Source organism: Herpailurus yagouaroundi, unplaced genomic scaffold (assembly GCF_014898765.1).
Source record: "Herpailurus yagouaroundi ecotype Mexico unplaced genomic scaffold, PumYag 569, whole genome shotgun sequence".
NCBI classification, from domain to species: domain Eukaryota; kingdom Metazoa; phylum Chordata; class Mammalia; order Carnivora; family Felidae; genus Herpailurus; species Herpailurus yagouaroundi.
The window spans coordinates 5,371,964-5,394,269 of NW_024412786.1; the positions used below are offsets into that span (position 1 = coordinate 5,371,964).

The 22,306-nt window shown below is 60.3% G+C and overlaps 3 long non-coding RNA genes across 3 annotated transcripts in view; 1 reads left to right on the top strand and 2 right to left on the bottom strand.

The window, feature by feature from the left end:
• The window catches only part of LOC121023829 (uncharacterized), a 6,511-nt gene extending 4,459 nt beyond the window's left edge, over positions 1 to 2,052 (top strand). Inside the window, exon 2 of the long non-coding RNA XR_005787512.1 lies at positions 1,233 to 2,052. This is a non-coding gene — a long non-coding RNA (uncharacterized LOC121023829). The remainder of the gene's footprint in view (positions 1 to 1,232) is intronic.
• Positions 2,053 to 3,347: 1,295 nt separating this feature from the next.
• On the bottom strand, positions 3,348 to 5,717 carry LOC121023831 (uncharacterized). Its single transcript, XR_005787514.1, has 3 exons — positions 5,520 to 5,717; positions 4,749 to 4,892; positions 3,348 to 3,514 (listed from the first exon to the last, which is right to left on the bottom strand). It is a non-coding gene; the product is annotated as an uncharacterized LOC121023831 (long non-coding RNA).
• Positions 5,718 to 5,898: 181 nt separating this feature from the next.
• Positions 5,899 to 12,832, bottom strand: LOC121023827 (uncharacterized). Its single transcript, XR_005787510.1, has 3 exons — positions 12,336 to 12,832; positions 7,571 to 7,678; positions 5,899 to 5,986 (listed from the first exon to the last, which is right to left on the bottom strand). It is a non-coding gene; the product is annotated as an uncharacterized LOC121023827 (long non-coding RNA).
• Positions 12,833 to 22,306: the final 9,474 nt, after the last annotated feature.

Here is a 22,306-nt window from a genome sequence, read left to right on the forward strand (position 1 = left end):
TGCATCCACCCATCCTTCCATCCATCCATCCATCCATCATCCTTCCACCCATCCTTCCATCCATCCGTCCATCCATCCATCCATCCATCCTTCCATCATCCATTCATCCATCATCTATCCATCCATCATCCATCCACCCATCCTTCTATCCATCCTTCCATCATCCCTCCATTCATCATCCATCCACCCATCCTTCCATCCGTCCTTCCATCCATCCATCCATCCGTCCATCCATTATCCATCTATCCATCCAGCCATCCATCCAGTCACGCATAACCCTTTTAATCATCCACCCATTCATCTACCTTTCTGCCTACTATTCCATGAATCAGTCTACCTGCTGATAGGTCATCCATCCATCTAACCACCAATCCACCCTTCCATCTTCCCACCCCACTCATAAAGGTGGCACTCCTTTATCCAGTTGTCCATCTGTGGTCTGCTAATTATCCCACTGTCCATCCACCCATCCACACACCGATCCAGCCAAGTATTCATGGACAGATAATGCCACATGAAGCTGCCGTAATGGCAGAGTGCAGAGTGATGTCATAGTCTCTGAGCTCTTTTTCACCCCGTGCAGATGGCACCTGTCCTTCCAGTGCAGCTGACCGGTGCCAACACCAGGGAGGTCTTTGGGGCCATTGGGGACCACTGGAAGCTTGTCATCCTCGTTTGGTCTTGGCCTGGCCTCCTGCCACTTGTGAGGGCAGCCCTGCTTCCCTGGCCAAGCCTGCAACCCGAAGACCCACGGCCCCGCACTCCTAGGATGCAGCCTCCCACTGCCCCCTCTGCCGGTATGCCCTGGCAGGTACCCAGATGCTGGGCATGGAGGTGTGCAGGGAGCATAACAGAAATCAGAGCTGAAGGCCTCTGAGCTCATCTTTGCCCTAATCACCAGGCAGACCTGTCCCTCTCCCATCATAGGTAAATATAGGACTCTATTTACCCGGTAACACAGCTGGCCAGTGGTGGCCGGGTAGGTGGCTTATGTAATGGCAGCATGGCTCTCAGCAGCCCTTGTGTGCCCCTTCATGATGCGGCTTGTACACTGGGGCCCATCCCTGGGGGTCATCTGTTTGGTCCTGGGAGCCCCGGATGGCCCGGGTACAAGGCCTCACCTGCTAACTGGGCTCCTGGCTGTCTTTGCGGCCCCTCTGGAGGGATGCACATCTTCAGGCTCACGAGTGCCCAGCAGGCCTCTCACAGAGTCCCCCATCGTCTCGTTACAGATGGGACGCTTGGGGTCCAGAGATGAGACATGCTCGTTCCAGGTCACTTGGAAGATTCTGGAAGGCTGAGGCCACTGCTCTGGGCTGTCTATCCTCAGCCTGGCGCAGGTGAACCCTTCCCTGGCCCCCTCACCCCTGGGAGCTCTGAGTCTGGCAGCCGCTCTGTGTGGTGGGGTGACCAGGCTACGGTGGACCCCATCCTCCTAACCGCCTCCCGTCCATCACACGGCTCTCAGTACCAGAAGCGCACCGACCCTTTCCACCTCTGCTGGAGGAACTCAGGGTGTCCTGCCCTCACCTGCTTGGGTTGCCTCCTCTGAGAAGCCCTCCCTGAACCCCAAGTCCCAAGGCCGAGGCTCCTGAGGCTCTGTAGACCTGTTTCATCATCTGCCACAGGGGAGAGTGACCCTGACCTGGCTGTCACCTTGTAGACTAAAGGAGGAAACCACTGTAAATTTCCTCCTGTGTCCCCCACATGCAGAAGGGGCCCAACAGGCGGAGTCTGCATTTTCCTTGGCCCAGGACTGAGGGGAAGGATGAGCCGCTGGGGGGCTGAGTGGGTAGATGGACAGATGGACAAATGGAAGAATAAATGGACGTGTGATTTAACGGACAAGCAGGAGGGCAGGAGGGGGGGCAGGGAGGGATGGAGAGAGAAAGAAGAGGGGGCGGCCGGGCAGCTCGATCAGCCCACCGCCTCTGGAGCCAGACTAGGGCTCTATCCCAGCTCTGCCACAATAGCTGTGTGACTTTGGTTAAGGGCAGCACCTCTCTGTGTCTCATTTCTGTTTTTTCATGTATAAAAGAGAATATAACTGTACCTACCTGGCGGTGCTGTTGTGCAGATAAAAAAGAAAAAAAACCCCATCATGCAAGGGTCTTAGTGTAAGAACAGCCTCAAGCTCTTGAATTTCTTCCCTCCCAGACCGACCTGGCTCCCGTTCCCAGCAAGCCTGGGTATCTGCACAGCTATCCCTGCGCTGGGTGTGCCGTTGCCCTCCTCCCCCGCCAGCCCCCCCACCCCCCACCCCGGCCTGTTAAAATCCCCTGGATCAGCGCCTCTCCCAGGTATGTCCGCTTATGTAATCATCACTGGAGCGGCTACACACAGACTCAGCTCTTCCCTCGCTCTCGCTCTCGTGTTTACTCTTTGGCTCAGGGGATGGTTCCATTCAGAAGAAATTGCTATTGTTTCTCAGCCTTCCCTTGGGAAAGCTGAGTTAGGGAGGAGCTCGATGAGCCAGAAGGGGTGGGGGGGGAGGAGGGCGGGGTGGTGGCAGGACAGGAGGAGAGAGGGAAGCAGGCCCTGGCACAGCCCAGGGCTTTCTTGACACACATGCAGCTTACGATGCATTTTATTTCCTTAAAAAGAGAAGCCTCAGAGAAGTTTTTGCAGGGCCTCATTTTTTGATACACCTGAAAAATGGTTAGGAAAAAGGTGGACTGTTGTCCAGTTCCCTGGTCGTGACCTTTTACCGTGTCTTGCCGTCCTTTTTGTTCATTCATACATGGATGCGTGTATGCATCTCTCCATCACACATCCACCTATCCACCCACTCACCTGTCCACCAATTCGTCCATCTGTCCACACGTCTAGCTAGCTCTCCATCCATCCATCATTCATCTATCCACTCGCCCATCAACTCATCCATCCAACCATCATCTACTCATCCATCCACCAACCCACTCATCCATCCATCCATCCATCCATCACTCATCTATCCACTCACCCATGAACTCATCCATCCAACCATCATCCACTCATCCATCCACCAACCCATCCATCCATCCATCCATCCATCATTCATCTATCCACTCGCCCATCAACTCATCCATCCAACCATCATCCACTCATCCATCCACCAACCCATTCATCCATCCATCCATCATTCATCTATCCACTCGCCCATCAACTCATCCATCCAACCATCATCCACTCATCCATCCACCAACCCATCCATCCATCCATCCATCCATCCATCCATCATTCATTATCCATCCAACATCCTTCCATCCACCCACTCATCCATCCATGCATGCATGCATGCATCCATCCATCCTTTTCTTCCTCTAGCATGTATTGAATTAGCAGTAGAAGAAATTCTGCACTAGAAGTTCTGGAACCTGGTTTCCATTCTCAGCACAGCCGCCATGTTGAAGCAGATTTCTCCATGCAAGCAACGTTTCAGATGGTCATCTGCTCCTGTCTGAGCCTCAGGTCTGCCATTTTCTCTTGTGTCTTTCGCCAAATGCTTCCCTTCTTTGAGTCCCAGTTTCCTCATCTGCGAAACAGGGCGATGGTGGTACTTGCCTTATTATTTTGAGGGCACAACACAAGAACATACATGGGAGTTCCTGGAATCACATTATGTTTCCAGCGGGAGCTATTCTAGAAGCGTGCTTTGGGTGGAGGGTGCCGAGATGGGCCAAGAGCCTTCCCTTTGGGGCTTCCTGGGCAGTGAGGCAGAAAGAGAGCGGCGGGCCTCAGGGCGGTCTATGCTAGGATGAAGAGTGAAAGGGAATGAGGCCAGAGAGGCCTTGTAGGGCAGGGTCTTGATGGCCATGGTGGGGAGAAGTGATGTAAGGTTTTGAGCAGGGTAGAGTGTAGTTGGATTGGTGTTTGGGAAGGACCTTTCTGGCTGCTGTGTAGAGAAGGGTTAGGAAGGTTGGAAATGGGGTCCCAAAGGGAGGGAGACCATGTTAAAAGGATTGTGGTTGCCTCTAGGAAAGACCATGAGACTAAATGACGAGGGGGTGCAGCACTAAACCTTACAGTTATTTTTTTTTTTTTCCTCTCTTAAATGTCAAAACTATCCAGGTGCCAGAATCCATGGTTTAGGCCTCAGGTTGCCTGGATCTCTCCAGATCCCTGGTCATTTGGTCATGCAGTATTTCAGGCCTTTACTCTCCAATCCTTTGTCCCTGGCAGACATTGCCAATCAATTGGAGCTCTCCTTCCCCTAAAGCCTAAAACCATGCCGTCCAATAGGGTAGCCACCAGCCACCATTCAAATATGGCTTTTTAGATCTAAGTCAACTAAAACGAAATACAATTAACAACTCTGTGGCTCGACTGTAACGGCCACGTTTCAAGCCCTTGATATATACCTAGATGCGGCTTGCGGCTCTGTGCCGGACAAGCAGATCGAGAACATTGCCACCACCACCAAAGTCCTCTTGGACTGTGCTGGCCTCAGTCAGGCTACCACGGCCAGTCCGCCGGAGCTGGGGGGGGGGGGCATTCTGCCCTCCTGGGGCCAAATGGGTGAGTTCTGCCAGGCCCCCGACTTGCCGTGGTCACATCTCCCTCCAGGCTGGGTCTGCCCTGTTTCCGTTCTATCCGAATTTTTACATACGGTAAAGTCATACTTAGAGCCACGTCCTTCTAGGTGGACCCTTCCTAAGGTTACTTTCTTTCTGTCTCTTAAGGGAGATAAAACAAAACCAAGGAAAATCCTTGCCTCGCCGTGCGGCCACAGACATAATTGGCAAGTGCCGTTTCTGCCCTAAGCTCACCTTATGCCTCCAGCCTCCAGAGACTCGATGCTTCTGTCTTCGAGTCTATTTTTAGTGCTTCTGGGTGAATGTCACTGCCGCCGGAGGCTGACATTTCATCCTCTGGGAACCTTGACCCGCTGCTTTTCCGGTTGTGAGCTGAACCTGCTTTTTCATGCCCCAGAAGGAAAGAACAATGATCATTAATGATTGGCATCTTCTGGAAAATCGGAAATGGGGCCTCCGTGATCCCAGGCTGCCCTTAACCCCAGCTGCGCTGCCTGCGGGGCCACCGTGTGACGGACGTAGCCAGGGTTCCACGGCTGCTGGGGTCACCCCCTGGGGTCACCAGCCATGCCAAAGCAGGGCAGGTGGGCGGTGGGCTGGCCACGTGACCAGGGGGCAGAGGAGGCCGAGACAGTGGTTAGAAGCTGGTGTAGGGACCTGTGGTCCACCTGCAGAGACCGGCACGGGGGGACACCCTCCCAAGGCAGGGTTAGGTAGAAGTGAGAGGAAGAGGGGGAGCCTTGCTCTCCGTACGGGGCGAGGGGGGGTGTCTCAGCTGGGCGGGGGAGCTCGATTGAGCCTCTGACGCTGGGCTGGGTCCTATTCTGGGTCCTGGGGGGTGCCGAGGGGAGGGAAGACCAGGAAGGAGTTGGGGGGTGGTTAGTGGGACGGGGAAGGGGCACTGGCTGGCAGGTGGCTCAGGCAGCGGGCATAGAAGGGGGTGAGGCCTCGCTCCTGCTGGCAGGCGTGGATGGTGTTTCCTATAGGTTCCCCCGGGGCCCTTACTTCCCCCAGGTGCCAAGAGGGCCCTTTCAGTCCCTTTGGGAGAGGGGAACCAGGGCTGGCCCGGCCTTCAGGCAAGAGAGACGGCACTTGCCGAAATCGCCTTTGACAAGGCAAGCAAAGGTCGCGGGAACAATTCCTCCCTTTCACGCTGGGTGATCTGGCAGGAGCGTGCTGGAGCGGACGGAGGGTGGCCGCCCCTCCCAGGCGCCCAAGACAAACAGGGCGGCAGGAAGTTCCCACGCTCCCAGGGCCCGTGCAGTCACCTGCTCGGCTGGGGCTGCGAGGGGGCGGGGCCTCAGCCACCCACAGGTGAGAGGCGGCCCCACTGCCTGGGGGAGGGGCCGGCAGGCGCACCCCCGCCGAGCACCCGCCTACCAGGCGCCCCGAGTTTTGCAAACATCCTTGCCGAATCCTCACGAGGCTCCTGCTAAGTGAACGTGACGAACTTCATCTCACAGCGTGGGAAACTGAGACCCACCGAGGTTAAGCGGGTCGCCTCAGGTCGCACGGACCATTAAAGGGAGAGCTGGGGTTTGGACGCGGGCTCCTCTGTGTCCAAAGCCTCTCGGCTCTCCTGGGTCAGGTCACGCGCTCACTCCGCAAACTTTGCTGGAGCCCCACCGTGTGCCAGGCGTGCTCCCGGGGCTAGGATGGGAACAGGTCAGTGGCCCTGTGGGGTGCCGGGTGCCCCCCATCACAGCCAGCGTTCTCATTAGCAGCGACCTAGGGTTCCATCTGCCACATGGGTGAGTGGGTCCCAGACCGACCCATGGGGAACGTGCCAGAAGGCGATAGGTCGGCACGCCCAGCCGTGGGGTGAAGGCCCTGGAAGGATGCACCCTGGGTTCCCCGGTTTCTGTTTTGGCCCCACTTGTGGAGGTCTCTGGTCCAGAGCGGCCTGGCTTTCTCTCAAAATCAGGGTAGCTGAGACCAAGCACCTGTGCCACCCACGAACACCCACTTCTCAAGGAGTGGATGGAAAGACCAGATCCCTAGGCCAGGGCCGTGTGTGGCTCGCTTCTTTCCGAGACACTCGGAGAAATGTGCCTGGGCGGCAGCCCCTGGAAGACAGGACTGTCTCTCCTCTTGAGCGACACTGATTGAGTGCCTGCTGTTTGCGGGCTTGGGGCTCTCGGGGGTGCAGACAAGAACCTCCCTGCCCTCGGCTCCGGGTCCGGTGCCTGACGCACAGCAGGTGTGGGGGAGAAGCCACTGCTGGAGAATCAAGTTGTCACCCCCGCTCCCAGGGACAGAGGCTCCTGGGGCTCCCCAGGGCTTAGAGGACCATCAGGTCTCAGGGGACCCCTGGAAGAACCACACGGCTCTCTCACGGGCACCCGGCCTCGGCCGGTCCCCCCAAACCCGGGGCCGCACATCGGGGCACCATCGTGCTGGTTCTGGGGGCTCCTCAGAGCCTGGGGTGAGGCCGGGTCGAGGGGGCATGATGCAGGCTGTTCAGGGCGGGCCGAAGTTGCCGGAGCCCAGATGATGGTCAGAGCCGAGAGGCCTGGACCTAGGGTGGAGCCCTGGGGTTGGTCCTGGCTGTGTGGCTGCGGGAGAAGCTCTCCCCATCTCTGGGCCCCCAGCCACGAAACCAGTGTGACCACTGTGACCCCGTTCGCCGGCCAGGTTCCAGGAGCCACTTGCACTGCAGTCTCAGAGCTCGTGTGCATGAATGACAGGTGCCTGAGGGCAGGTCCCTGACAGGTCCCTCCTCAGCCAACCTCCCTCTGTCCCCTAGCTCCCAGCTGCAGGAACAGGGAGTCAGGCCCACGATCAGCCCTGCCCACCCATTGATTCCTCCGCCCACCTACCTCTGGACCTGTCTGTCCATCTGTCCCCACTTCTAGCCAACATTTACCGTCCTCCTCTGGCACTTATCCGGCCGTCCCTTCGAGTTATCCACCGGCCGGCACACGGGCACCAGCCCCCACCGGGCCGCCTGTCCGTCCACCCGCTTAGCCCTCCTCCGCCCGCGGAGTGGTCCTTCTGTGCGCCCACTGATCCACCTGCAACCCCCCCGCCCCATCCCTCCAATCCCCAGCACTGACCTCAAGTCGTACGTTGGCTCGAGCAAGGCTGCTGTGAATTCCGGGTGACGTGGCAAAGGCTCCGTGGGTCGGGAGTAAACAATTTCAGCCCCGTGCCGCCTTCCTTGCCTGGGAGGTCAGAGGGCGCGGGGGTCAGGAAGCACGGGCTTTGGGTCCCCTGTTCATTAGCTGCGGGACCTCGAGCACCCCGTCTGAGGCTCCTGGAGCGTGAGGAGGCCCAGCGGTACCTGCTCTGAGCCGCGGCCACGGCGGGTGGGGGGGGGCGCCCACGGGAAGCAGGACACGTCGTGGCTGCGATCAGCCTACTTTATCAGCACCCACGCCGCCCTGGTGCTGCCCGGCTGCCGGGGTCCGTGCTTCGGGCAAACGGCGGCCGCGACAGGACACAGGCTCACGACAGACGACCTGCTTCTGCAGCTTTTCATTCATCCACGCCTCCCCCCCGCCGAGGCCTGCGTCCCCTGCCCTATTTCCGGTTCCACGTCGCCGTGACTGTCCTGTTGGAATGGGGAACATTTGTCCGGAGCCCTTGTCGTCAGCGGGATGGCCCCGACACACGCGGCTGTATTCTCTGTCCCGCGTGGGAGAACCAACCAACCACCCCGCTTCCTGGGGGGAGACCGAGGCCCAGGGCGGGCGTGGGGGGCTTACGCAAGGTCACGCCCCCCCGTGGACACGTGTCAGATCTGGCACCAACATCCGGGTCTTGCTGCCCCGGCCGGGAATGCGGCCGTCCCCCAGGGCCACCCCGTCCCTAGGTCCCCTCTGTGTGCGTGTCTGAGGAGGATGCCCCCGGGCCCACCCACCCCTTGTGTTTCCGCGGCTGCCTCTCTGGGACAGCCTCCACCTCTGCCAGGGCCCGGCTGTCTCCGAAGTGTCCTCGGATGCCAGAGACCGCAGTGTGGATGACCACTGGCCCGGTTGCAGCTCAGGAGAGCCCCACAGGCCGGGGGCGGCCGCCGGTTCAAGATGGCCTCCAATGAGCCTCAGCTCTCGCTCTTCCCTCCCTCAGGGACCTCCTTACCCCCTCAACATGCTCACTTTGTAACCGATAGGAGGCTGTGTGGAAGTGAGGGAGGACGACCCCCGAGGCCGTGTTGCAGAAGGCCTGCGGTTTCTTTCCTGCTTTCTTCAACCACTCGCTCTGGGGGAAGACGCCCGCCATGCTGTGAGGACACCCCTGCGGCCCTGTGGACGGGTCCCCGCGCTGAGAAACAGGCCAGTGTGGCGTCCTGGAGGTGGACCCTCCAGCCCTCGTCAGGCCTCATATGAGCCCAGCCCGACGGCCTCGTGAGAGGTGCCGATCCGGAACCACCTGGCCCGGCTGCCCCTGGGTCTCTGACCGGCAGGAACTGTGGGTCACGATAAGTACGTGTCGTTTTCGGCCGGTGAGTTTGGGGTGACATGTTACGAAGCAAGAGAGCGCCAGTATAGGAGGTGGGGATGGTGCTCTCCTGTTACTCATTTTGAGCCTCAGTTTCCTCCTGGGCAAGACAGGATCATCATGGCTTCCCCTAGAGCACCGGACGGGAGGTGTTTGTAAAGCATCCCGCCCCGTGCCCGGCTTCCCCCGCAGCTGGGGTCATCGGCCAAGGAGCGGGGGAGCACCCTACCAGCACGGGCACCTTCTCGGTCGGGGATGTGTGCCCTCACACACACACACACACACACACACGCGCGAATCCCCCGGGCCCAGTGCCAACGGGGGCACCAAGGCCCTTAGTCACAGCTGTAGAACCAATGAACGAAGTGAATCGTTTCTTTTTCAAAAATTGATTAAGGAGGGGCGCCTGGGTGGCTCAGTCGGCTAAGCGTCCAACTTTGGCTCAGGTCATGATCTCACGGTCCGTGAGTTCGAGCCCCGCGTCGGGCTCTGTGCCGACAGCTCAGAGCCTGGAGCCCGTTTCGGATTCTGTGTCTCCCTCTCTCTCTGACTCTCCCCCATTCATGCTCTATCTCTCTCTGCCTCAAAAATAAATAAACGTAAAAAAAAATTTTTTTTTTTAAAAATAAAAAAAAAATTGATTAAGGAAAGGTTAACCACGAAAAAATGCACGTAATACAAAATGTAGCGTCTAAGTCATCTTCTTAAGCGTGTGGTTAGTAGTGCTATGTTCACACCGCTGTGTCGCCGTCCCCACCATCCCTAGCCAGAACGTTCCACCTTCCCAAGCTGAAACTCTGTCCCGTGAACGCTAACGCCCGCGCCCCCTCCCCCGATGCCCACCGTCCACTTTCTCTGTCTTGCGCATCTGGAGACCCCAGGGCCCTCACGTGAGTGGGACCATGCGTGTCGGCCCCGTGTCACTCAGCATTGCGCCCTTTAGGTCTGTCCCTGCTGTAGCGGGGGTGAGCATCTTCCTCTTCTTTGAGGCTGAAGAATATTCCGGAGTGGAGGGTCTCTTACGCTCCTTTGCCCTGACCACGAGGTCACTGAGGTCAAGCATAGTCATTTTTTTAAATTTATTCATTCCCAGCCCCTGTGCCGGAACCTGGCTCTGAACAAGCCAGACTCGAGATGTATTTGCGGAAGAGGTGAATAGAGTCCACGCCTCTGGGTTTGTGGCTGGCTGTGCCGCGCGCTGGTCGGGTGGCCTCAGGCCGGTGGCTTTCCCGCTTTGGGACCCCATCTCCTCGTCTGCAGGATGGAGACAGTGAGTCGCTTGCAGGGCAGCCGTAGGGCTCACGTGCGATGACCGGACTCAACTGGTGGGGTCCGCTCTTCCCAGTCTGACCTCCAGGGCCCTCCAGGGCCACGGCTGTGCCACTCAGCAGGGGGCCGGCTGTGGGGGCCCGTCTGTAGTTTCCACATGGTGGCACAGGATATTTTAATTAGCACCCGTCTTCTGAGATAAGGCAGCGGGTCCTACATTCCAGGCGTGGTGATTCCGCTGACAAGCCCCGGGGACCAGGCTGAGAGGTCTCGTGCCCGGGAATGCCAGCGGGCGACAGCCAGGGCGCGGTTCGACCCCGGTTTCACGCAAGGCGTAATTTCCGACGTGAGCCGGTACCTTCCCTGGCGGCTAGAGGCTTTGCAATTCCGACTGTCCTTGAGGCACCCCGCGTCAGGAAGGCCGGCGGCCGTTTCGCGTCCAGCCTGGTGGCCGTGTCACCTGGGGCGTGACTGCAGGGGCTGTGAGGTCAGATGGGCTGGGTCGAACCTCGGGCCAGCCACTGGCCTCTCAGGTGGCCCCGGGACCTCGTCGAATTGCTCGGTGCCTCACTTTCTCACTCTGTAAAATGGGGATATCACCCTCCTCACCGTTTTCTGGGGTTGTTGTGCCGACCGGACACGTCGAGGCCGGGGGCGCACTCGACACATGCCAAGTACACGGGGAGCTTTCCTGGCTTTGCTCCCCGCTCTGAGCCTTGGTGCCTTTGTCCGTGCACTGGGGGTGCCCTCGCCGCACCCCGCTCCTGTCCTGCCTTCCCTGCTCCGCAAACGCACCACTGTCTCTGCCCAGGTGGCAGGCCGGAGTCCACCGTCAACGTCCCCGGGCCTCACTGCCCGCACCCAGCTCCTCACCTAAGCCAGGCCACCCCTCCCTGCTCCGTGTCTCCCGCTCCCAACCCACCGCCACCCGGGGGAACTCAGTGCTGTCGCTGCCTGCACCCTACCCTTCTCGTAGAGCCTTTTAAGGCCCCGAATCTTAACTGCTGCAGTGGCCTCTCTGGACGTCCCTCCCCCCGCGGCTCCTGGTACACCAGCCTCGCTGCATTCTTTCCCGTGCCTCCGACAACCTGGATCCTTTCCTGCCCCAGGGCCTTTGTACTTACTGCTCCCCCTGCCCGGAATGCCCTTCGCTCCATTTCCCACATCGCTGGCTGCTTCCCATCCCCGGGCCCCAACCTCAGGGCTCCCCCTCAGAAGACCTTCGCTGCACTTTATGTAAGTGAGTTGAAACACCGCACCGGAAGTGCTGAAGCGGCTCTTCTGTGTTCCTAAATTCCACTCTCAGAACTTCACTTCTGGCCACCCAGACCCTTCTGTTCGCCACGACTCTCAGAACCTTCTAGAACACTCTGGCCACCAGAGAGATGTGCGGGTCCTTCTCCACACCAAGCAATTGTCGGGCTCTCCAGACATCAGCTGGGTGTCCCACAGATGAACTCAGTTCTGCTGCTGTCTACCTGTCCGGACTGCACAGGGGACGGGCCCGGTCCCCCAACACTGTCCCCACTCAGATGCCTGTTGCGAGCCCAGGCTGTCACCCGTGCTTCCGACCGGCCAGCTGTAGATCAGAGGTTCCCACCGCCTCCTCCTGACACTTGAGAATTGCTAGAAAGGCTCATGGAACTCACTCAGCCCAAAGAGTTCGCTTTCCAGATTCCTGGTTTAGTACAAGAGGGCAGAACTCAAGAACGGGGTGCAACTCTCCAATGGGAGAGAGGCATAAAGCTGAGGCGGGGCGGGGGGCGCGGAGTTTCTGCGCACCGTCAGGGGAAAAGTTCCCCCACGCCTCCGTGTGTCCACCGGCCGGAAGCTCCCCCAACGCAGACCTTTTGGGGTTTCCACGGAGGCCTCCTCCCACAGGCGTGATGGATCGAGTCATTGGCCATTGGCGGTGAAGTCAACCTCCAGCCTCCTCCCCCCCCTCCGGTCACACGGTTGGCCTCTCCCGGCAGCCAGCCCCGTCCGGGGGCTGCCTTCGGGCCTTCCTCCTGTCGCCGCCTGACCGTAAGCCCGGGTGTGGCGGACAAGGTGCCTTCACTCCTTCTTCCCATTCTCCTTTCTCTCTCCCCCATCCCTCCCTTGCCTGCTCACCTCCGGCTTGACCTGGGGCTCTGTGGGTCTCACTCCGTTGCCTCTTCTTGGGTTCAGGGGAAACCTCCCTCAGCTTCCCTGGAACTGCGGCCCTCGGTCTCTCCAGATGCCATCCGGGTCGAGGCAGTTCGAACCGGGTGCCTCGCTCCCACCACAGACGTGGATCCCCGCGTCGCTGCTCGAGGGGACCCACCAAGAAGACCCTTGCTGGCCCGAGACGAGAGTAAAGAACCGAACTCTGTCGTGTCGAGACACTCAGACTGGAGCCTGTTTGTTAGTGCAGCCCGGCCTCGCTCATCCTGACTCATGCGAGGTCCCACCTTAGACAGAGCTGTCCCTGTGAAGGCCTGTCCTGCCCCGGCTTGGAGTCAGGCGCCTCCCCTGGGCTCCCCCAGCACTTGGCCTTTCACGTCGTGTCCCACCTTGCGAGAGTCGCCGCGGCACGGGGGGCCACCTCTCCGCCTGGCTGAGAGCGCCCCGGGGGCAGGTGCACGCCGACCGTGGCGCCCCCCCCCCCCCCCCCCCCCCCCCCCCCGTCCCCATCCCCAGGCGCGGTGTGGAACCTGGCTTCCCTAGGGCTCAGGCCCTGCCTGTTGAGCCTGTTGAACGACCGGGCTTGGCAGGGACCCAGCGGTCCCCCGTGTGCACATTCTTCTTTCAGAGGAATGTCCCGGCCCAGGTTCCCACAGAAGCGTCCGGACCAGGGGGAGTGACTCTTTGCGCTCTGGCTGTTGTTCTGCTGTAGAAAAAGCCATTCTTTTGAACTCTGCCGAGGGAGCCCACGAACGGGGCATAACTGAGACGCAGGAATCCCGGGGTCAGTGGGCAATCACTCAGGCGGGGGCTTCCCTCCCCCGGCGGGTCAGCAAAAAATGTCAAGTGAAACCCATTCTAATTAAAGGGAACATTAAGCAGGGGCCTTTTAAACACGGCTATTTCCTAAAGTCCTCTTTTTTGCTACCAATTAATTCCCCTGAGGAAGGGACAGGGGTGAGGGGGTGAGCGCCCGAGACTCTCACCGCCCCGACCCACTCGCCCTGCCTTTATCTAGAACCGTATCTCAGTGGTGAGTTAAAGACTTCAGGGAAACTTCTCCGGGCCCTAATTCACCAGCTGCTTCATGAGAACACAGTCTCTCAGGCTGCACCCCTTTCGGGGAGAAAGATGATAACCCAGGGGACCCCCACAAGGCGGCTGGGATGTGACCTGCCCCGGAGACCGTGCGATTGGTCTGAAAACAGCTCGGACCCATAGATGCCCTTGGCTCAACAACTATTAATTGAGTGACTTCTGTGTGCCGGGCACTGTCCTAGCTAGGCCTTGGGACAGAGCATCAAACAGGACTGCAACTGCCCTCCAGCACGCGGCTTGCCCTTGACTTTGTCTCTGACGATGGGATACGTGCAGTCTTGTGTTCCTGCGAGCGTGTGCGTGCGCACGCGTGGAAGGGAGGGAGGGAGGGAGGGAGGGAGGGAGAGATGTTTGTCTCCTCCCCTCTCGATGCTGGCTTCTACAGTTTTCCAAGCGTCTTGGCCAACGGCGGCCGGAGGAGGGGGAGGGCAGTCAGGCCCTCACGGGCTTCACGACCGAGCTGGGTGTCCGTCTCACGGGGAAGGGTGGACCAGACCCCGAAGATCACTCATCTGAGTACTGGGTTGAGGGTTCTACAATCTATTAGTCATGTCTGCCACGAGTGCAGACACGGAGAGCGGTGGCCTGTGTGCTCTGCATGTGTTGACCTCGGTCTAAAATCGAAATTGAAGTCCGTTTGAGGAAACATCATGAAGGCTACTGGACAAAGCCATCGAACTTTCTCCTCTCAAGGGCCAGGAGGACCCTGTGACATGTCCTGAAACCCACAGTGCTCGGGGTCACCTGAAGGACTCAGACACCCGCGCGGGCCAGACTCACACCAGGTGAGCCCACGGTCACCAGCTTCGCGGTCCCGGTGCCCCATCTGGCCGCTTGCCGGGAAAGTAGCGCCTTCAGTGAAGTAATCATCACGGTCCGTCTTGGAAGGGACAGAAGCTGAGACAGGAGTCCCGTCCAGGGCAAGGCCCGGGGCTCCTTCCCAAAGGAGGCGGCCCACCTTTCATGCTGGACAGCTTGTGGTTCCTTTCACGCCACGTCTGTTGTAGCCTCTGTACCTTTGCCTGGGCTGTTCCCTCTCTTCCTGGCGTGCTTTCCCTCACTGCCTCTCTGACCGTCCCGCGCTTGCCACCGATCACGCCACGGTGTGAACGACCTGTATGCTGGGGTCTGTCTCCTCTGCTAGGTTCCAGAGGCCCAGAGGACTCCGCCCCGGGTGTGGCCCGCGACGGGCGCCCTGGAAATATCACGGAACGACCGTGTCTCGACTTTGTGTCTCACGCCAGCCGTCACTTCTGAGTCTGCCTCTCTCGGAGCTCATGGAAAACAGCAGGTTGGTCCATTTTGGTCTCCCGTGCAGGCGTCGAGGTCACATTTCGTCCTCGGATGCAGAAAAGGAGGCTCTCTGAAGTTTTCTACAATTTGCCTTTTATTACTGTGTAAGAAACACCTCCTTAAGCTCTCTGAAAGGTTCTTGAGGACATGAATGTGTGGTCTCTTCCCCTGGAGATGGGCAGGGTCCCCGTTTGCCCCAGGAGCCGGCAGGGGGAGGGGCCCCAGGCCAGCTTCTCTATTGCCCCTTGGGAGTGAGAGTCCCACTGGGGATCCGGCCAGGGAGGCAGAGAAGCCAGAGTCACTGTTACCGCTGCAGGACTTTGCCTGGGCACTTCGGTCATCCGCGTAAAACTCACGAGGCAAATATTGTTAATATTGGCACGCTATTCCCGTCCACGGTTTCTCAAGCACCTGACCAAGCTCCAGGCCCTGAGCAAAGCACCGTTGGACGCATTCCCTGTTTTACCCGGCCGCGGCTCACCGGCGTCAGTCCTGTTTTGCTGACGAGGAACAGGAGGCCCAGAGCGGCAGTTCGCGGTCTCCCCGCCTCCCGCCGCGGCTCGGGCCTGCCCCGTGGCACCTGCTGATTCTGCACGCGGGAGCTCTCCGCCCTGACCCCGGGGACGACTCAGGCCTCAGGAACTCTCCAAGGAAGGCCTCCCTGACTGGGACCCCCAGGGTCCCGCCGGAGGCCACCTGAACGCGTATCTGTACCGGTTACCCACGCTGCGTTCCAGGTCACCCCGCGCTTAGGGGCTTGAAACGACGTTCTACTCGCGCACAGCTCTGTGGGTCGGCAGTCAGGCACGGCTGAGCTGGGTCCTCCGCTCAGGGTCTCATGTGGCCGAGAGCATGGCACCAGGCAGGCCGCGCTCCTTTTGGAGGCTCTGGGGGAGAACCCAGTTCCACGCTCATTGAGGAGGTTGTCCGGATTCAGGTCCTTGCCGCTGTAGGACCGATGTCCCCGTTTCCTTTCTGGAGAAAACCCTCCGCTTTTAAATTTTTTTTTTTAACTTTTTTTTTTTTTAATTTTTTTTTTCAACGTTTATTTATTTTTGGGACAGAGAGAGACAGAGCATGAACGGGGGGAGGCGCAGAGAGAGAGGGAGACACAGAATCGGAACCAGGCTCCAGGCTCCGAGCCGTCAGCCCAGAGCCCGACGCGGGGCTCGAACTCCCGGACCGCGAGATCGTGACCTGGCTGAAGTCGGACGCTTCACCGACTGCGCCACCCAGGCGCCCCTAACGTTTTTTTATTTATTTTTGAGACAGAGAGAGACAGAGCATGAATGGGGGAGGGTCAGAGAGAGGGAGACACAGAATCCGAAACGGGCTCCAGGCTCCGAGCTGTCAGCACAGAGCCCGACGCGGGGCTCGAACTCACGGACCGCGAGATCGTGACCTGAGCCGAAGTCGGCCGCTCCACCGACTGAGCCACCCAGGCGCCCCAACCCTCTGCTTTTAAAAGCAGACCTACCGGCCCACCTGGCTAACGAATGTCCCCACATCACAGCGAACGAGTTAATTGCCCATCCTACCCAACCTCACCATGGGAGCGAAAGCCATCGTGTTCACAGTCTCAGGGGTAACATTGCCGTAGGCGTGGACCCAGGGTGGGGGAACTTGGGGACCCAGGACTCTAGCGGCCACACTACGAGCAATTAACCGGCACCGGGCGGTGGTGCTCTTGCTGCGGGTGCACCCTTTCCCGAGGAGGCCGCGGTGTGTGGGGCTGGGGAGGGGGTACGTGTGGATTCGGACAGGCCTCCGTTGGGATCGTGGTTCCATCCCCCGTGGCGGAAGGCTTTAAGGAAGCAGCTCGGCTGTAAAACGGAGCGGGGGCTTCTGGTGGGGCATGTGGAAAGCTGAATGAGGCTGTGCGGATCAGCCTTTTGGCAGAGGCCGGCCCTCGGGCACCGGAGCGGCTGAGGCTCTTGGGCCACGGCTTTTTAACAGCGCGGTTTCCTGGTGGGCCAGTTGTTCACGAGGGGAAGGAGGTCAGGGCCGTGCCTGATCTATTGGAGCAGGAACATTGGGTGGGGGGTGGCGGCCGATCGGACATTCCTATGCCCCCCGCGGCGGCGTGGTGATCCCTCCTCGGCTGTGTCCTGAGTGGCACCTGCAGCCCCACGGACAGCCCCACACTTCAGGGCCCTCAGTTTCCTCCCTGTGTCTTCCTGGGGCAGAGCAGCCAGACTGATCATTGATGGGGGGCGGTGTGGCCCTTTGGGAGTGGACGAAGAGTATCAGATGAGGGGGCCACAAAGACAGGCTCCTCCGTGACCAAAGGCCGGGGACGGCGGCGGTCAGCGAGTAGGTTCTGGCACGACTGTCCGCGTGTGCCTCTCAGCTTCGCTGCGAACGAGTCATGTGACCGAACCTCTCTGTGCTGCACTGTCCTCCTCTGAAAACGGAGAGGAGAGAAGACCTAGCTCACAAGGTTGTCCCGAGGGTGAGACGAAATAGTGCGGGACCATCAAGATCTCCACCGCCATCATTACCTCTTCGTTGGCTTAACAGGTGGGCTCGTGCTATGAGTGTCACAAGCAGAGGGAGAGAATCTAGCAGGGGTGGGTCAGATTTCTCTGACCCACCACCTCTCAGCAGGGCTTGACAGAAGGCAAGAGGGGGATGAGGCGTCTCCCGGCATCTCCCCCCTTCCACCTGCTGCTCTAAAGGGGCTCTTCGGAGAGAAGCTGCAAGGCAGGATTCCGGAGGGCTCCTGCTTCTCTTGGCCTCAGTTGTCCCATCTCTAAAATGGGGACGCGCCCGGCCGCACCAGGACTCACGGAGACACTGCTGAAGGCCTGACCTGAGCAGTCAGTAGGTGGCGCTGGTGGGCACGAAAGCCACTGTAGGGCTGGCGGGAGGAGCGGGCGGGAGGCGAGAGATCCTGCTGTGGCTCTAGGGCAGCTGTCTGTGGGAGCAGCCCCGGCAAGGCGCCGGTGAGGGCTCTCACGACTCCTGGGGGCAGAGGAACCGGCTGGTGTTGGAGGCTCTCCCCTTTGGTGGAGCTGCAGACCCTGCCTTGGGTACCTTAGCTGTCTACGGACATCTCCAGCTCAGCGTGCACCAGGCAAGGGGTAATACCCCTCCGGAGTCACCCCTATCTCCCCGTCCCACTGGGTGGGGCCTCCTCCCAGGTGTGGTGGAGTGACATCCCATGCCCTTGGCCCTTACCTGGACCCTGTCCCTGAGCCCTGCCGGGGTCACCTTTAAACCCCCCACCATCGGCCCCCTGGGACCCGTGTGGCTGTGGTAATCTCCTCTCCCACCCCTTCTGACCTCCGCCTAACATCGTAAAGAAGCTTCCAAAGTGTCACGTAAGGCCCTGCATCTGCAACTTGCAGGGTCCCTGGCCCTCAGGATAAAGTGCAAGGCCCTGATAAGGCCCACGAGGCCCTGAAGTGTGGGGCTGGCTCATGGCTGCAGCCTTGTCCTTAGTCACGGGCTGGCTTGCCCCGGCGTCCAGGCAGCATGGTGTCCCTCCCTCTGGGTCTTGCTCAGGCCTCTCCTACTTTTCCTGTCCATCTGCCTCGTGGGTAGGCTGTGTGGGTTCCGGGAGTCACCGCTTGTCTTGTTTGTGGGGTGCCTGGCATATATGAAGCCCTCAAGAATGTTCTGTGTTCGTATGCCTACGATTACTCTTGCCCTCACCCAGCATGGGATGATGAAGTAGGTGGATACACAGATGAATGAATGAATGAATGAATGACACTCCCCTGCATCTTCCACTGGCCTCCCGGAGGGTTCCGAGGTCACGGAAGGAGGTGGCCGTGTGGGTCCCCTGCAGGTGGGACCCAGGCCAGCTGGGGAGTCCCGACTGCCCCGGGGGGGGGTGCAGGTCTTAGGTTGGCCATGGCTCCGCCCTGACCTTAACCCCAGGGGAAGGAAGGAATGGTGGCCGGGCAGAGCGCCCCGCCTACCTGGGCAGCCCCACCCTTCCGTTTTCTTTCCGTTTCATTCTGTTGCAAAGGAGGAAAGGCCGACCAGGCGGATGGGGCTGCAGGCACAGACGGACAGGTGTTTTGCAAGTGAGACCAACGGACTTCTGGTGAGGGGCTGGGGCCACTGTTGAGCCGTCTAGGTCCTCCTGGGTGGGCGCCTCCCAACCCAAGACAGTGCCAAGGTTAGATCACTCAGGCGCGGCCTCCAGCCCTCCCACCCAGGATGGCCCGCCTGGCTTCTGCCCGGTCACTGCCTCGTGCAGAGGTAAGGATGCTCTTGAAGCCCCAGAACCGGGGCTGGAGCCCCTGGTGTCTGGGTCAACCTGTGCCGCTTATAAACTCAGGCCGAGACGCCCGCTCTCTCTGAGAAGGTGAGGCTGGGGCTCTGGGGTCAGGGGGAGGGGCCCCGTTTCCATGGATTTGGGCAGGGCGCTCTCCACCTCTCAGGTTCTGGGCCTGGGAAAGGGAGGTGTGAAGGGACCCAAGGCCATGGGGGCCCGCATAGGAGCCAGTCTCCCACGTGGGGTGTAAAAATCATGACATATTCAGAAGCTGGAATGTTCTTCTCAGGCTGTAAATCAAGCGTGGTCACATCACCTCTCCAGCCACCAAGACCTCTCCAGGCACTTGGGACAGTTGTCCACCCCACGAGGCCCTGGAGGTCTGGCCCGGCCTGCCCAGGTCTATCCCGCTCATACGTGGTCCCGGCTCCGGCCTCCGGTCTCGCTGGCTCAGCTCCCGAGCTCCCCTTCACACATGCTGTTCCCTCTGCCTGGGACTATGCTGTTCCCTCTGCCCAGAACAGTCCTACCTCCTGACCCCATACCTTCTCTCCTTAGCCCGCTGAGTAGCCGCCCCACGTCCGCCTCCTCTGGGGCTCTGCACACCTGTTGTCACGGCTCGGGTGTGTGATCGTGTTTCTCTCGCCTCGTCCCTGTGCCCCTGGAGGACAGGTTCTGGCTCCCCTTGTCCACTGGGCGGGAGGCACACGTTCCACGGAGAGATCCAAAGCTGGGGCCCTGCTGCCTCCCCCCTTCCCTCCCGGCCCGGCCGGCCCTGGGAGGAGACGTTTGTTTCCCTGGGGAAAACGGCCTCTCAGGACGGCATCTGCCACTGGAGAAACTGGGAGGAAGAGGGAGTCCAGGCAGACGTGGGCTCCGGGCCTCCGGAGGGCCACGGATGCCACCAGGCGCCCCTCGTGGAGTCAGGGACAAGGGGTTCCGGGAAACGGCTCTCCCTGAGAGATCGGCCGTTCAAGTGGACGTTGAAAGAGCCGTTAGCTTGAGGCGGCAGGAGACGCGCAGGAAACAGGTCCTGGACGGAAATGACATGGTCCCGTGTGGGTGCGCGCTCAGCCCCTTGGTGGGGTCTCCTGGCGGTGCAGGGGGGAATCTGTACCACCCCGAATGCCCTCTGGCTGTGCAGGGGGGAGAAGGGCAGGCCTGACAGCACTCTCCCCCCCCCCCCCGCCACGACCCCCTCCAGCCTGGGACCCTGCCCTGGGGGTGCCGGGCACCTGTGAGCGTTTCCATCCTGGGGCCTGGGGCCGTGAGTTAGGACCACCGGCCAGGGTGGGGTCCCCGCGCTCCCACCTGCAACCCCCAAGTCCTTCCGCTGTGGACCCCCTGCCTGTAAGTGGTTTGCACGCCTCACTTAACAGTCGGGACCACTCCCCGAGGAGCTAGCTGCTCTAACTGGCCATTTAACAGATGAGGAAAGTGAGGCCCAGAGACGCGCAACAAGAGGCTTGGGAGAAGCTTTCCTCCGTCTCCCAATCTCTCCCCGCCCCTCCTTTACTAGACAAGACTTTCCTGCGCAGGCGTGGGCCGGGTGTTGGGAACACCAAGAGGGCCCTCCTGGGCCTCTCCCCGGCTGGTTACCAGCAGGGGGCAAGCAGGTCAGTCCCCAGGCCAGCTCTGGCACACTGGCGGTGGCCCCTGGAGAGCTGTGCGGGATGGGGCTGGGAGGCGGGGTCTGGCTCGGGGAAAGTGTGCTGAGATCCATTAGTGATGTCTGCCGTGCATGTAGGCCTGGGCAGAAGGGGCGGGATTTGCTGTCCACCCCTGGAGCCCGGATTTGCAGAGCCTCTAAAACCCCTCCCGACAGCGCCGGGCTCTTCTCTCCATCTTCAGATGAGAAAGCAGGTTCTGTGTGAGGTCTTAAGGCTCAACCATGGCTGAGCTGGGACCCGAGCCCAGGCCCCGAGGGTCCCCGTTTTCCTCGGCCTCCTGCTACTGCGCCCTGACTGCCTCTTTGCTTTGGCTGCCAGGGAGCTCCGAGGACAGCTTGGGGCCTGCCCTCAGGTGCCCCCTCAGCCTGGGGTTTGGAGCATTTCTCTTGCCGCCTCCTCTGGGCTCTTTATCCTCCCTGCCGGGCCTCCCGTGGAGCGGGCCGGACATAAGTTATCAACTATAAATAAAACCAAGACTTCTGTTCTGGCCCTCACTTGGGTTGCCCGGTGCATTTTTTTTAAAAGTCCTTAATGGAAGGAGGGGAGGGGAGACTCCTAGCGGAAGATGACATCACCATCAGCTGGCCCCGGGGGGGCAGGCCCCCGGCCCCACAGGCCCGCGTGGGCCCTGAATGCCCCCATTATGAGGGGGGAACCTCATTACACAAGTTGCGCGGGGCGGTGGAATTTCAAATGGGGTTTTGTGGTTTCTGCCCTTTGCTGCGGAGCACACACAGGCAGCTGCAGTCGCCAGCTTCCTCTGCCGCCACGGCCCTGGCGCCCGGCCAGCCCGGTGACCACCTCTTCCACCATGAGTCAGTTTCATTCTCAACTCCGTGACTCAGGCCTCTTTAAAGGGACAGCAGAGCCCACTGGCCCGGGCAGGGACGGGAGACAGTGGAGGAGCCTGCCCCGGGAGGGGGGAGGGAGGGGAGTGGAGGGGAGGGGCCCCGGGTCCCGTGGACGGAGGAGGGGTGGCTCTCCGCGGGCGGGCGGCCGTCCCTCCACCCCCCCTCCCCCGAGATGCGGGGGGGGTTTCCTGCCTGCTCCCAGGGAGAGCAGCCTGTGATTCCCCCAAATCTGACTGTCTGCAGGGCGGGAACCCCCGGGCATTCAGCGACCTTGCTTTTTGTCTGGCCAGAAGCCCTGCCCGAGCCGTGGCCCCGGAGGCCGGCCGGAGCCGTGCACGCCGCCCTCTCTGTCCTGCCTAATTCCCATCACTGTGCCCTTCTGCTCCCCCTCCCCCCCTGCCACCTGGGACGCACGTCCCCGGCTTCCCCGTGGCTCTGCCTCCTCCCTGAGGCTTCCCCTGCCACCCCGTCGGAGCAGCTGAGTCCTTCCTCTGTGGCATGAATAACAACCCACAGCTCCGTCTGGTTTGCTTGTGGGTTAACTGGCTCCCCGCCCCCAAAGACTGTCAGCCCCACGAGGGCAGGGCCCCTGCGTGTCTTGTCACGGCACAGGGCCTGGCACATAGTAGGTGCTCGGACGAGCGAATGGGTGAATGGCCGGCAGGATTCTTCCGTAGCCCATGCCTGTCAGCACCCCCCGCCCCCGGAGAGTGTGGGGCAGGCCCTCCCTGCCAGACGGGGGCACCAGGGGACAGAGGAACCTGTGTGCTGGACAGGCCAAGGTTACGCGTGGATGTT